Genomic DNA, 16,178 nt, shown 5'->3' with positions numbered 1-16,178 from the left:
TCCCTTTTTTTTTTTTTTTTTTGGAGCGTTTTTTGCTATAGGGTGCGTGCGCTCGCCAGACAGAGAGAGACAGAGAGACAGAAAGCGAGAACAGACACATGTGCACGCTTGCCCAAAATCCTGAAAAGAGAATGGAGAGATTGCATCATGGCCACTCCCCTAGGGGGTGATTTCTCACTTTCTGTCTCTCTGGCAAGAGCATGCACCCTATAGCAAAAATTTCTCTCAGAAAAATAAGTAAATAAAATGTAAGTTCACTATTCAAAAAGAAAAAACAAAACTGGTTGAAAAACTTGTTCATTGAGTCAATTTATACTACCAACATAAGCAGTGAGACTGGGAATGGCATTAGAGTATCTTTTAAAGCCATACAAAATACCACAGCGTGATGCAATTCTATAAACTGCTGAAGTCCATGACTCATTTTTAATACAAAAACCTAGGGTTATCCTAACCTTTCCTTGAATTCTCCTTCCCTGACTTGAAGAAAGAAAACAGTTTACACATAATCCACAGGCACCAACCGTTTTCTGTCACCGCACCATCACTGTCTCTATTCAGTAGAGACTATGCCCAGAGTAGGTGAAAGCCTGTATTCCCATTTCTGAATAGAAATCAGTCAGCTACATCTTACGTATTATCGCAGGCACAAAGGTGTGGCTGAAATCCTCTGCTAATTCTGGAGCTGTCTCTGACTCTTGTAGGGACTCTTGCTAAAACACCTAGCAGATTCATTTCCAGTTATATGAGATAAAAAACAAAATAGATCCATACATCAGACTCCAACAATGAAAAACAGTGAAAATAACAATATTAAGCTAGAAGCAGTGAGAGACTGGTTTGTTGAACTGGACCTCCATTTCTTCACCAGTAGTGTAGCCCATAACTTTGTAATTATTCCCTCCTTCCCACATGGCTTTGGCTGGCTCAGTTTCTATGCAGAAGAATCCTTTTTATAGACAAAAACATTAACTCCATGTCCTGGTCAACTTCTTTGTCTTAAAGACTCTGTCTCAAAGACTGAAATATGAAGTACTCACCCGACTCCTTGCTGTCAGGACAATGGGCTCTAGGCGATAGGACAGAAAGAGAATGTGTGCAGAGGGGCAGCCAGGCCTGGGGTATGGGGTTGCGATCCTGTGACCTCACCTCCCCACAGGACTGCAATTATCATTTCACTTGTAGCAAGAATGACAGGACACACTGGGGAAGCTAATGAATTTTGTTTATAAAACCTTTATTGCAGTTACCATGAACAAAAACAATTTAAATGTTCTACTGAGGCCCTCAAGAGAAATGAGTATTTGGAGTATAACTTTTTTCTAGTCCTAGGATGCAGACCAGGGACTCCTGTGGAGGGAGCAGGAACTGCTGAGATTTTGGACATGGCGTACTGACAACAGAGCTTGGGTGTCTTAGTGGAATTTGAACTTCCTCGAGACATGCTTTTGCTTAAAATTTAAATTTCTGTAGATCCCCAAGTCTCAAAGTCAAACTATGAGTACAGTAACAGCTTATATTTTCCAGAGGGAAATGCTACTGAGGAGTTGAAAAATTATGCTACTTAAACTCTTTAAAATTTTAAAAAACAAGACCTGGTCGTTAACATGACTGAAGCTCACATAGGTGACCATGCAGTTTGAGTCTGAACCTGATGCATGCTGGGCATATGTGTGTGTCTAAAATTCCAAAAGAAGGAAGAGATGGAGGAGAAGGGATTGCGATGTGACCATTCATCATAGGGAGGGAACTGTGTACTTTTCAATGCTCTTTCTCTCTCTATGTCTCTCAGTCTCTCCCTGTAAGTATATGTACCTTTTGGCAATTTTTTTAATAAAAAAGTTATAGAACAGTAAACTGCCCCACAGAATTTAGAACTTAAGAAGAGTTATTAGTAGGATATGAGACTGTTGCCTGGTTTGAGCCATACAGAATATTATAGAAAATTAGGATATAAATAATAATATAAATAATACTTTAAAATGTTGTTATTGTGTCAACAGAGTAAAATATCATTTCAGATCAACCACACATTTTATCTGGAATGAAAGTGAGATTTAGCACAAGGAAAACCATGAATATAAGAAAACACATTAATAAGAATGTCATGTGTTCATGCTCACAGATGCAAAAGAGACAATATCAGAACTCTACATACTATTAAAACCAAGTTGCTGTAGAACATCTCTGCAAGCATGAAATTAAATGTGTACATGTGAAAAATGCGGAGCTCACAAGTTTGAAAATGAAAATTCTATTATATCAATTTCTAAATTGATTCTGGCCATAAATAATATAACTTCTGTCTGATTGTGTTCTGGAGATATAAATCTTATTACAAAAATATGACAACTGAAAATATCCATAAACATGGTCCAGCTAGTGGCACAGCAGTGAGGATGTCTGGATACTCCATGGTCAGCCATGTGGTTGGAGTAACAAATGTGACGACTTGAAAAATATACCAGGCATGTGTGCATTCATTCCCAGAATCTCTAAGTAAGGAAGATGTGGAGTAAAAGGGAGTGTACTGTGACTCTCATGGGGGGGGGGGGGCTTCTTTCTCATCTTCCCTGTCTTTTTCTAACTCTCTCCCTGGCAAGTGCATGACCCCTGGCAAATTACTGTGTGTGTATATAAATATATATGTGTGGAGAAAAAGAAACCACCACCCAGTTCCTTCAATCCCAGAGAGAGTAGGAGCAGCAGGGAAAGAAAAGTTTCTGGTCTTAGCTCATCAATAGGGATTCCCACCCAGCCTTCAGCACCTTCCCTGTCTTTTTCTAACTCTCTCCCTGGCAAGTGCATGACCCCTGGCAAATTACTGTGTGTGTATATAAATATATATGTGTGGAGAAAAAGAAACCACCACCCAGTTCCTTCAATCCCAGAGAGAGTAGGAGCAGCAGGGAAAGAAAAGTTTCTGGTCTTAGCTCATCAATAGGGATTCCCACCCAGCCTTCAGAGGTGGCCACCACACAGATTGAACTAGCACCTAATATCCTACCGGTCCAGCTCAACCTCCAGCCACACTGGGAGCAGAGTGGTTTTGCACACAGTAACCAAACACCTGAAAACAGGGAGATTTGGGTGAAAGTCTCTTCCCACAACCACATCCACCATGAACAAAAGGAGGGAAACTCCCCTCTGAAAACCTGAATCCCAGACTCCCACTGTGAGTTCCACACTCCCACCCACAATAAAGGAGGAACATTGGCACAGCGCTAACACACACCACAGGCAAGCACATGAGCACACAGCTACAATAACATCCTCCGAAGAAATAGGAAAAATTGTGTACATCACCAGCAGACTAAAAAGCAAAGCAGAGTCCCAGAGAAGAAAGTCAGAGAATACCTCCCCCCAAAAGGAACATCATAACTGCTCACTCACAATGGATAAAACACAAGAGATCCCAGAAATGCCAGAAAATTAATTTAGATTATTCATTGTAACACAACTCAGTGAGATGCAAGAAAAAAAGAGAGAACCAGTTCCAGGAATGGAGAAAATTCTTCCATAAAAAGATAGACTCCCTGAAAAAGAATCAAACCGAAGTTTGGAAAGAAGAATGTAATGTAGGAAATCAAAACCTTCCTTGAAAGTATCAACAACAGAATGGACCACACAGAAGAAAGACTCTGACGTTGAAGACAGAACCTCTGATTTAGTCTAAGCAACAAAAAAGAACAGAAGAATAATCATTAAGGGGTTATCTTGGAACTTGTGGCACTTTGTCATGATGGCACTCCCTGCCGCTTGAGTTCAACCCACCTACCAGGACACCTGGGACTGAGATTCCCTGACCTCTTCCTGTGAGTGCATCCCCACCTCCCTGGGCTATCTTTCAAACTGTGGCACTAAAACCCACGTGCTGTGTTATTCACAGACTGTGACATGATCGTCTTCACTAAATTATATATCTTTAGCTTGTTCCCTCCTCTTCAAGAGCTGAAGGTTATGTAGAGGAGACATCACTCAAGTTACAAGCTTTACCTGCTCTGATCTGGAAAACACAGCATTTTAACAGAAACACACCTGGAAACGAAGGGTGAAATTCCCTCTTCCAGTACTACAGAATCTACTCTCATAAACAGAAAAAAGGGACTACTGAATCAGCTGACCAAAATCCAGCACAGATCTTGAAGGAACATGAGAAAACAAGGCTCTCCTCCAGATAAGCACAGTAGCCCCGCACCAGTGATAGACAGAATAAAGTTATTCACAGAAATGTCCTAAAAAGAATTCCAAACATTCATAATGACAAAATTCAATGAGATGTAAGAGAAAACAGACAATCAATTCCAGTGAATGAGAAAATCATTCTAGGACATGAAAGAGGAACTCCATAAAGAGAAGATATTCTAAGAGATAATGAATTGAATATCTGGTTTCAACAATGATGGGGCAGATTACAGGGAGAGCGTGAGGGAGAAAGAGCTGAAGAGGGATCATGGCTCACCTCCTCTCACATGTCTTTGAACTCTCACGTGTGTTAACTGGGATCTGGAGGGTCCCTCTTTTCCCTGCCCCTGCACCACTAGAATATCTGGTTCCATCCTTAATGGAGCAAGTTGCAGGGTGAGCATCAGGGACAGGGAACTGCAGAGAGCCTATGGTTCACTTACTCCCATCGATGACTTTTGTAATATCTAGCATCCTTTGAGACTTCATATTTTACTGATCTGTGCTATATATACATCTCTCTTTTCAGCTACATTCTTTAGTTTCCCCCCAACTACACCTGGTCCTGAGACTCTGGGGAGAAACCAAGCACCTCAAGCTGGCTACATACACACATACTCCGATCAGAACATGAAGCCCTCATCAAAGAACACATCAAAGAAGTAGAGTGCATCTTTCCCCTGGACATTGCAGGATTAACTCCAAGAAAGTAGGAAGAAATATATCATTCATCACATGACAAGAAACAAGTACAGAGACACAAGAAATATGAGAAACCAAAAGAACAACTCCTCACCATCCACAGACACTACTTGTGGGAACATCAGATTAAAAATTCAGAGTATTCATAGTGGCAAATCTAAATGAGAAACAAGAGAAAAGAGAAAATAAATTCCTTCCAGAATTTGAAAGAAGAAATGGACACCATAAAAAAAATTGAATAGAATTGTTAAGGATGAAGGCTAAAATACAGGAAATCAAAACCTCCCTTGAAAGTATCAGAAGCAGATTAAATCATGCAGAAAATTAAATCTCAGAACTAGAAGACAAAACTCTGACCTAGAAAAAATGTCACCGAAAAGAATACAAAAAGTAAGCCAAAAAAAAATAAAAAGAGGATAATATATGGGAAATGCTAGTACCATTAAACACTGAAACATCTAAATAATCGGTATTCAGAAGATGAAGAATCTTATAAGGGCATTGATCATCTATTCCAAAAATCCTGGAAGAGAACTTTCCAAACCTAGAGAAGCAGTCAAACATCCAGACCTAATAATACAAAGGACCCCAGATAGAATCAACCCAAGAAGACCTTCTCCATGACATATAATAGGCAGACTGGCAAATATCTAAAAAATGGCAAGAGAGAAACTTCAAGTTACTAGGCAGATTGACTACTACCACAGATAAAGATAAGAGTCTAAAAAATGGCAAGAGAGAAACTTCAAGTTTCGAAAAGAATACAAAAAGTAAGCAAAAAAAAAAAAAAAAAAAAAAAAAGAGGATAATACATGAGAAATACTAGTACCATTAAATACTGAAACATCTAAATAATCGGTATCCAGAAGATGAAGAATCTTATAAGGGCATTGATCATCTATTCCAAAAATCCTGGAAGAGAACTTTCCAAACCTAGAGAAGCAGTCAAACATCCAGACCTAATAATACAAAGGACCCCAGATAGAATCAACCCAAGAAGACCTTCTCCATGACATATAATAGGCAGACTGGCAAATATCTAAAAAATGGCAAGAGAGAAACTTCAAGTTACTTACAAAAGTTATCCTATTGGGATAACATTGGACCTCTCAGGGGAATCAATGCAAGCAAGGAAAGACTAGGAAGATATAGTCAAAGTGTTAAAAGAAAAAAAATTTCTTTTTTTTTCATTTTTTAGAATTGATTCTTTTTTATTTTAAATTTATTTATTTTACATTCATTCACTATATATCATTGTAGCATTTAAAATGAATTTTCCATATAGAATACCCTGTATATTGGCTCAATCAAAGATATTACCATATAACAAATAATTTTCCACTTCTTGTTTCTTATATATATTGCTTCTCTTTTCCCCTTGATTTTCTCCCTTTCACCCTCTACCATTCCCCGCCCTCCTCCCACACTGTCATATTTACAATTGTTTCCATGGTTTCTTTTTTCCTTCACACTTTATTGATTCACAAACAATCTCAATTAAACTAACTACTTTCAGTAGTAAGTGGAGTTGATATAATCATTTCTATGAACACGTGTCTGATTTTAGGCATAAGACTCAGTGAGTAGAATGAACCTAGATGAGGCTATGTAGTGTACTGTGGACATTAAGAAGGCATGCTTTGTTTTTGTTTTTGGTGTGTGTGTGTGTGTTATGTATTTTGTTTTTAATTCAAAAAAAGCAGTTTTAGCTAATAGAAATCAAAATCAAAATACGTTAAGAAAGGGACCAGCAGTCAGTGTAATGTCTATGTTGTTGGACTCCCATGTAGTCGACTGCAGTTTGAGTCCTGGACCTGGTGGCTTAAACTCACGCCAGGCCTGTGTGCATGCGTGCCTAAGATCCCAAGAGGAGAATGGAGGAGAAGGGATTACGGCGTGGCCATCCCCCATGGAGAGTGATTTCTTGCTTTCTGTCTCTCTGACTCTCTCTGTCTTTCTGGCGAGCACATGTGCCCTATAACAAAAACCTCTCCCTCCCCCACAAATAAAAGAAAATTAAGAAAAAATTTCCTAAGACTTAAAGCCAGGAAAATGGTTAGGATTCTGTCCAAACAGTAGGTAGATACTAAAAGCTCAAAAAGCAGATATGGACAAAACTAAAATCTAGTAAAAAAGGTACAGTCATTTTCTTCTAAAACATTTTTTTTTCTCTTCATTCCCCTTTTACCAAAGAGAGGCATAACTTGTAAAAAATGTTTAGTTTCAATTTGGTCTGCTATTTGCACAAAGCCCCATAAGAATTTAATTGGCTTTGCTGGGACCTTTATAAGGAACTTCAGATTAGACTCTTTAAAAAGCCTACCAAGGCATAGTCCCTGGTTACAGGGAGAGCGTCAGGGAAACAGAACCGAAGAGGAATCAAGGAGCACCTCCTCTCACATGACTTTGAACTCTCGGGTGTGTTAACTGAGATCCTGAGGGTCCCTATTTTTCCTGCCCCCTGTACCATTAGAATATCTGCTTCCATCCTGGATGGGACAAGTAGCAGGGTGAGCGTCAGGGACAGTCTACACACTAATTTCTCACCCAGGTAAGGGCTACAGGTGCACCATTCATCTCTTTGGAGATCCAAGGAAATTAACAGACTGTCTCTCACTCATGCAGCATTTCTCAAGCAGCCTACCCACTGATTCTCGCCTGGAGAAGGGCTATGTCACCATTCATCTCTACGGAGATCCCAAGAATCATCATGGGTAATAGGCTATCTCCTGCTCACAGGGCTCTAAAAGGAGGAGCTATTGTATTTATTAAGTCAGGCTAGTCACTCGGTACTGCCCCAAACCATTTCTCAAATGTTAATAGAAATTGATGCCTATTGCCCTTGGTACCCTGAGGCTGGATCATTGAAATGAAATGATCGGGGAAAAATTGGTATCTGCTTGCATGAAGAGCCATGTGCTCCTATAAAAATATTATACGCCTGGCATCTTTGCAAACATGCCATACTACTATTTGGAAAACCTGATCATCTTTAACCCTCTCTGAAAGAGGTATTAGCAGCTAATGCAGAGACCAGACCTAATCCAACTACCCCACTTGCTCTTTCTAATCTCCCTACCCCATTCAAGGCCTTATCTAAAGAACTGCCTAGGGGTGGGACCAGCAGTTAGTGTAATGGCTATGTCCCTGGACTCCCGCATAGTCGATGATGATTCGAGTCCCGAAACGGGTGGTTTAAACTCATGCCAGGCACGTGTGCGTGTGTGCCCAAGATCCCGAGAGGAAAATGGAGGAGAAGGGATTGAGGCATGGCCATCCCCCTGGGGGGTGATTTCTCACTTTCTGTCTCTCTGTCTCTCTCTCTTTCTGGCAAGCACACGCGCCCTATAGCAAAAATCTCTCCAAAAATAAAAAATAAAAAAGAACTGCCTAGGGAAAAACTGCCCAGAGGATATTTGCAGGAATGTCTGAGCAGTACTTTACAAGAAGGGGACACTTCCATGCTTTCTGTCTAAACTATTACACACAAAAAAGGGGACAAACCACATATGAATATTTACCCTATAGCATACTTAAGGAGTTTAGACAAACTATCACTGAATGCGGAACCAGCAATCATTACATTATAGGGATGATAGACAATATAGGTACAAGCTATGAGCTTAGAACCAATGACTGGAAAGTGTTGGTAAAAATGGTAACTACTCCTGCTCAATATACAGTTTGGAGACAAGAGTTTGATGGTGGATGACATCAGGTACCTGCCAATAATGTAATAAGAAATCCAGAAGTGACTGCTGAAATATTGTCAGGGACCGGTGATTATGCTACTAATGAGCGACAGTCCCGCTTGCCACCAGACGTCTCTGGGCAAATAGCCACCACTGCCACTTGTGCATGGAAGAGAATACCTGATTCTTCTGGGGGATGCCTTTCTTTTGTTAAGGTACGTCAAGGGCCACAAGAAACCTATGAATTATTTCTAGACAGGTTGCAAAGATCTTCGTACAGGTAAGTAGAAAATGCCAATGCAACTGAGGTACTGTTGAAACAACTGGCCTTTTGAAATTTATTTATGGCACCGTAAGTATTTGGGAACCAGCAGTTAGCATAATGGCTATGTCGCTGGACTCCCACGTAGTCGACTGTGGTTCGCATCCCGGACCCAGTGGCTTAAAACTCACGCCAGGCACGTGTGCGTGCGTGCCCAAGATCCTGAGAGGAGAATGGAGGAGAAGGGATTGCAGCGTGACCATCCTCCCTGGGGGGTGATTTCTCGCTTTCTGTCTCTCTGTCTCTCTCTGTCTGTCTGGCGAGCGCACACGACGCGCCCTATAGCGAAAACCTCTCCAAAAAAAAAAATTATTTCTGGCAAGTCCACCACCTCTTTAGCAGACATGATAAAGGTGTGTCAGATAGTAGGTACCGAAAGCCACAAACAAGGATTGTTGGCTGCAATACTGAGATCTCCAAATAGAAAATGCTATCAATGTGCAAAAGAGGGACATGTTATCAAGAATTATAGGGAAAAACAAAGGGAGCCTTCCTCAAAAAGTAAACACTGTGGCAAAGGCTTTTGTTGGACTAACCAGTGTCGTTCTACTGGTGTCAGGAAACCCGATACCAGGCACACCTCCAGCCCTAGACCCAAGGAGGCATCACTCTTGTCCCAGTCCAACCCAGTAACCGGCAACATCCCTAACCAGACAACTAGGCTAGAAATTTATGACTCTGGGACCAACAGTTAGTGTAATGGCTATGTCGCTGGACTCCCACGTAGTTGACCGCGGTTCATGTCCTGGACCCGGTGGCTTAAAACTCACGACGGGCGCGTGTGCATGCGTGCCCAAGATCCTGAGAGGAGAATGGAGGAGAAGGGATTGTGGCATGGTCATCCCCCCTGGGGGATGATTTCTCACTTTCTGTCTCTCTCTCTCTCTCTGTCTTTCTGGCGAGTGCATGCGCCCTATAGCCAAGACCTCTCAAAAAAAAAAAAAGAAAAAGAAAAGAAAGAAATTTATGACTATTCATGCTATGGCTGGAAGTACTGGCGTTGATTTAATTGCTCAAGAGTTTGTTCCTTTAAGTTTGCCAGAAGTTTCTTTGGTAAACAGTCAGTTATCAGGACCTCTATAAAAGGGGCACATGGGGCTGGTTTTCCCTCAGTTTCATATTTTTTAAACTCTGGATTGTGTGTTACACCCAGAGGAAAAACTGATGGTTCGACCACTTGCAATCTCTTGGTTTACTCCCTATAGCTCTTACCACCAAGCTCTGTTTACTTCAGACCTTTGACTACTGGTTGTAGATCATTTTGCAAATCGCTCAGGGGCCATGCCTGATATGCTACTGTGAGAACTAAGCCTTCAACATAATGACAGGCCATCTCCTGCCACAATTCTCTCTCTTGGTCTCTTCTTTAGGGTTTCCCTTCCTTTGCCATTTTCTCTGCTGTTCTCTAGAATTTTTTTTTCCCAGGGAACATCTCAATCCTTTTCATACCCTGAGTTGCTTTATTTCAGAACCAAATGAGAGTCTCAAGGGAGAGGCCAATATCAAATGACTATCTCTTGGGGAAGAAATCAAAAGTCCCACTGCCGCTTTGAAGTCTCACTTGGCCCTAACTATATGTTACTTTATTTTTATTTCCACTTTTGTGCACTCCTTCTCTAAGGCAGAACCAGAGGAAGACTAGGTCAAAGCTCTCAGAAGAACTCCGAGGATTCTGGAGTTGCTCAGTCTGGCTGAAGATAGTCAAGAAAATGGTCTTGAGGACCATTAAGGACATGGCAAGCTGAGGATGCTCAGGCCACCGTCCTGGGGTTCACCACCAGGTGTCTGAGAGACACCTCAGGTGGGATCTTAGCTCTAGTACGTTCAAGAGGTATTCACCTGAAAATCCCAGGGTGCACCAAGGAGGCCAAGATGCTCTGCAATTAGCTCAGTCCAGCTGAAAATGTTCAGCCAAGGAAATGGTCCTGCAGACCAAGTGCATTTCTGACAAGGACATTGTCTAGTGATGCCTAACTTATTCCCTTGGGGTTGCCTGGGGGGAAGGGACCCCCCAGAAGGGCTCTGATCCTAGTTTCCCTATTCCTTCCTCTTCTGTCATTGAATTCTCTTTTCTTTATAGGAGATATGGGAAATAGTCACTTACTCTATGGAGACTCACTCCTTGGCCCTGATAGAACTCCCAAGAGAATGTCCCCTCCATACTGCTCATCTTCTGCCTCAAGAACAGCTATACTCACCCTAAAGGGTACAGGAGGAATAGATAATCAACCCTTTAGTCCATCACATACTCGAAGCGGGACCCTCTTCCCTCCTCAGGAAAGTAGCTGGACAGGAGGGCCAATTAGTGTCCAAGTCCTGTTCACCATTGCTAACATTTAGCAGTGCAGAGAAAAATTGGGCAAATATTCTGAGGACCCCAGTAAATTTACTGACAGTTTCCAGACTCTGACTCTGGCTTTTGACCTCTCTTGGAGGGATATGCAGTTCATTCTGGATATAATATTGTGAACCAACTTAGTCCTTTGGACTCATGCATGGCCTGTGCTTTACTATACCAACAAATCTTAGTTCTGCAATATGCACCATAAAACCACACAGCTCAGACCCTAAAACATCCTGAATTTCTTCCCCTGACTTTCCTCTTCTAAGATTCTGGTAAGGTAGTATTCTTTTTTTACAGCATTGCGTCTAATAAACTTAGTTTTGCATGATTAATATATATTTTTTCTGTTGATTTTGAGAGGAAGTCAGCAGTCAACAGCTGTTAACAAATTAGAAAGGAAACAAACGCTTCCTGAGTCCAATCCTTTGACTCTGGGGGATAATTGGCTTGTATGCCTCTCCTGAGAAACACGTAACTTTCTATGCACTTCCAGGTGAGCACTGCCCCCCACCCCTTTCTTTAAGAATCTATGTTTGTGGGGTCAGCAGGTGGTGTGGTGGTTAAGGGTGTTGAACTCCCATATGGCCAACCGTAGTTCAAGTCCCAGAACTGGCGGCTTGTTTTTTCACTTTCCCTCTCTCCCTCTCTCACTTTGTCCCTCTCTGATTACATTAATTAATTAATTAATTAAAGTTAAATAACATACTTCTTTAAAAAAAATAATCTATATTCTCAGTGGTGAAAAGGCAAGAAATACTTAGAGGAGAGAAATTGGAAGGATGGGGACCAGCAGTTGGCGTAATTGTATGTCACTGGACTCCTGTGTAGTCGACCGTGGTTAGAGTGCTGGACCCGGTGGCTTAAACTCACACTGGGCGCGTGTGCGTGCGTGCCCAAGATCCCGAGAGGAGAATGGAGGAGAAGGGACTGTGGCATGGCCATCTCCCCTGGGGGTGGGGGTGATTTCTTGCTTTCTGTCTTTCTGTCTCTCTCTGTCTTTCTGACTACACAGACGCCCTATAGCAAAAACCTCTCCGAAATAAATAAATAAAAAGAGATTGGAGGGATGTAGGTGAGAAATGGAGGAGGCTAAAACTTAAATGCCTTTCCCATGTAGTATCTTCTATTAACAAAAGTTGTGCAGTAGACTCAAGGGTCTTAAAAGTCAAAGCCAAAGATCTTCATTTGTTCTCTTAACCCAGAGGGAGCGGAGACACCTGTTCCTGAATAAATAACCGAGATTTTATTTCTCATTTAATTGAAAAGCAGTGATTCAGAGTTGGATTGAATTTTCTTCCCCCTTATTATTATTATTTTTAATTTTTGTTATATGGTATCTGGGCTCACCAGTGAGAAACTGTGAGAGAAGGAGAGAAAGTGAGAAAGTGAGACATCATCCCCCCAAGGAAGATGGCCACTCTGTAGTCCCTTCTTTTTCATCCTCCTCTTGGGATTTTGGGCATGCAGATATACACACCCAGAGTGTCTCAAGCCACTGGGTCTGGTACTCATAACCAGCCTTGTGGGAGTCCAGTGCCATAGACACTTGCTGGCCCCATTTGTGCTTTCTCTTCTTTTTAAACTATGGTTTATTATGATGTCACCAATTCAGATGACACATTTACTTAATATTTGAAACAATAATGAGTCAATTCTCTTCAGTTTTCTGATTTTTCCCCTAAAATATTGAGCATGATTTGATAGTAACATGTTCTCTGAACAGTTAAACTTAGGAAGTTTTCTCTTCTTTCATTTTCCTTTTTCAGATTAATTTTACCTTTTCATAAAGTCCTCATCAGGATGTATATGATATATGTATATTTTCTTTTTTTTTCTTTTTTTTTTTGGTCATAGGGCTCATGTGCTTGCCAGAGAAAGCAGCGAGAGAAAAAGTGAGAAATCACCCTCCATGGGAGATGGCAATGCCACAATCCCTTCTCTTCCATCCTCCTGGGATTTTGGACACTTACACACATGAGCTGGGATGAACTCCCACATGGCTGCATGTGATTCAAGGCCAGACCAAGAGGCTTAAAAATTATGCATTCTAACAGAACACAATAAATAGCATTTCCAGTTGTGAGCTGGTCAATTGATTCAAATCACACTTATCTGAATCAACTGAACCACTTGCATTATTAGAAAATAATTTAGGGGGTACAGCAGGTGGTGTAGTGGTTAATACTCTGGATTCCCACATGACCAACCACAGTTCAAGTGTTGGACCTGTTGGCTTGGAAATCACGCCTAGCATGTGTGTGTGTGTGTGTGTGTGTGTGTGTGTGTGTGTGTGTGTCCCAAATCCCAGGAGAATGGAGGAGAATGGATTGTGATGTAGCCATCCGGCTGGTGGGTGATTTCTCACTTTTCCTCTCACTCTCTCTCTCTGGGTCGCTCTGGTTAGTACATGTGCTCTATAACAAAAATCTTAAACTAGAAAATCATTTTTACCTATGTTTGATCAAAGCATTTAAATGGATTTAAAAATAAAATGGTTAAAAAAATTGTTTTTCAAACTGTTCCAAACCATGGGTGCAACTAGCATGCCTAGAAGCATGTTTTACATATGTGTGTTAACAGATTGCATTAGATGGGCATGAAGTGACTTCTGTTCATGGAAATGATGATGTTCTGAATCATGTGAGTATTCAAAGAAACATCTATTGTATATTTCTCTTCCCAGAGTTTATTCAATGGAGTTAAAAGGTGGAAAACTTTCTTTTACTTAAACAATCCTGTTCCTAATCATGGACACAATGAACTCCCTCAGAAACTCCTTTTATACACATTTATTAAGTGAACATAATAGAGTTAAAAGTATGAAACACTTCCACTCACTGAATTAACACAGTTCTGAATTAGGCTTGTATAACCATAGTTTATACATCTGTTTTAACAGAGCATTTTAGATGGAATTAAGTGTAGTGAGGACTTCCATTCACTAACATGGTTCAAAAAAATATGCACCTGTTCGACTGTCCCTGGGGTCGGGACAATGCCCCAGATAAAGGACTGATAACTAGAATATACAGGAACTAAAGCAACTTATCCCCCCCCCCACACACAAATACATCCAATTAAAAGAGGAGCACCCCACACACACACAAATACATCCAATTAAAAGAGGAGAAAATGAACTGAACAGGCAATCCTCTGAAGAAGACATATGAACAGCCCCAAAGCATATAAAATATACCCAGCATCTCTTATCATAAGAGAAATGCAAATCAAAACCACAATGAGATATCACTTAACCCCAATCAGAATGACTAAAGTTTAAAAAATAAGTAATGATAAGTGTGGGAGGACAACAGTTGATCCTAGAGATAGTAGGGTATGGGTAATACAAGGGAGGTTAATAGAAGGAGGGAGGGCAACAGGGGGAGAAAAAGGAAAAGAAGTATGTTCAATTGACAAAACAATGAAAAGCTATTTGCTGATGATGTTGTGTATAATGTCTTTGTCTTGACTGATATGCATGTTATTTGTACTGGAAAAGAAGTAAAGAAATATTGTATACTCTAGATATATATGATTAAATCTGAAAAAGAAGGGCCTTACAGGTAGCCAAAAAGACATAACTGAATGGAATGCCAGGTAGCCCATGTTCATGGATTAGGAAACTAAATATTGCTAACATATCTATACAACATAAAGTAATCTACAGATTCAATGCAATCCTTATCAAAATTTCAATGTGATTATTACACTAACAGAAAAAAGTCTTTAAAATTTATAGTGAATTAAGTCACAAAAGACCCAAATAGCCAAAGGAATAATGGACAAAAACTACAAAGTGAGAGTAATCACTTTACTATGTTTCAAAACACATGATAAAGCCATAGTAATAAAAATATCATGGTACTGGATACATCAAAAACCCTGTTTGGTTCCAAACACAAGTTGATTTCAATTATGACTTTCATATTTATCAACTGGGAATAAAATTTTCATGAAAACATTTTAATATAATTCTTGTGCTCACTTGGCCCCACACAGGTCATTCTGTTCATTTTTACATAAAAATTTTTGAATAACACTGCTGCCCTCACACACACACACACACACACACACACACACACATACACACACAAGAAAAGAAAAAGAGAAAGAAAAGAAAAAGAGAAAGAAAAAGGTAATAAAAAACAAAGATAAGTATTTTGAATTACTTTCTGGGCCAGCAAATATTGTGGAGGTTAAGGCAGCTATATCCCACATGACTGACTGTGGTTTGAGTCCCAGACCTGGTAGCTTGAAAAACACACCGAGCATGTGTTGCTTTGTGTGTGGGTGACCAAAATCCTGAGAGAAAAATGGAAGAGAAGGAATTGTGGTGTGGTCATCCCTCTAAAGGAGTCCCCTAAAGGTGCTTTCTCACTTTCTTTTCCTATCTGTCTATCTACTGTGAACAGATCACACTCACCCTAAAGTAAAAGAAGAAAAAGAGAAAAATACTTTTACTTTTTCAGAATTCCAGGTAAAATAACAACACCTGGTCTGTAATATTCTGCCAGTCTCTGACACCTGATTTTTCCTCCAGTTTCATCCCAGGTCACTTACTGCTAAGTCACTGTGTTTTTTTTTCCCCCCATGTTCTTGATTAGTCATCATTCAGCCTTTTCCTGTCAAGAAAATGCTCTTATACGCCACTACCCAGTCAATTTGGAAGCATTTTTAATTAATTGGTTTGAGGATCTTACTCCTGTAAGATTTGCACTTTTCCTTGAGCCAGCAGCTGCCATGGACGTCAAGGTGACTGGATCTCACACATCCAACTGTGCAGTTTGAGTCTTGGACTCAGTGTCTTGAAAATATGTTTGGAGCAAGTGCTTGCATGCTCAAAATCCCAAGAAGAGAAAGGAGGAGAAGGGATTATGGTATGGCTATCCTTAAGGTAGGATGATTTCTCACTTTCCCTCTGTCTGTCTCTCTA

Source organism: Tupaia chinensis, unplaced genomic scaffold (genome assembly GCF_000334495.1).
Source record: "Tupaia chinensis unplaced genomic scaffold, TupChi_1.0 Scaffold000249_1, whole genome shotgun sequence".
In the NCBI taxonomy this organism is placed as follows: domain Eukaryota; kingdom Metazoa; phylum Chordata; class Mammalia; order Scandentia; family Tupaiidae; genus Tupaia; species Tupaia belangeri.
The sequence above is the reverse complement of the archived record's forward strand: the minus strand, read 5'-3'. Positions refer to the sequence as shown.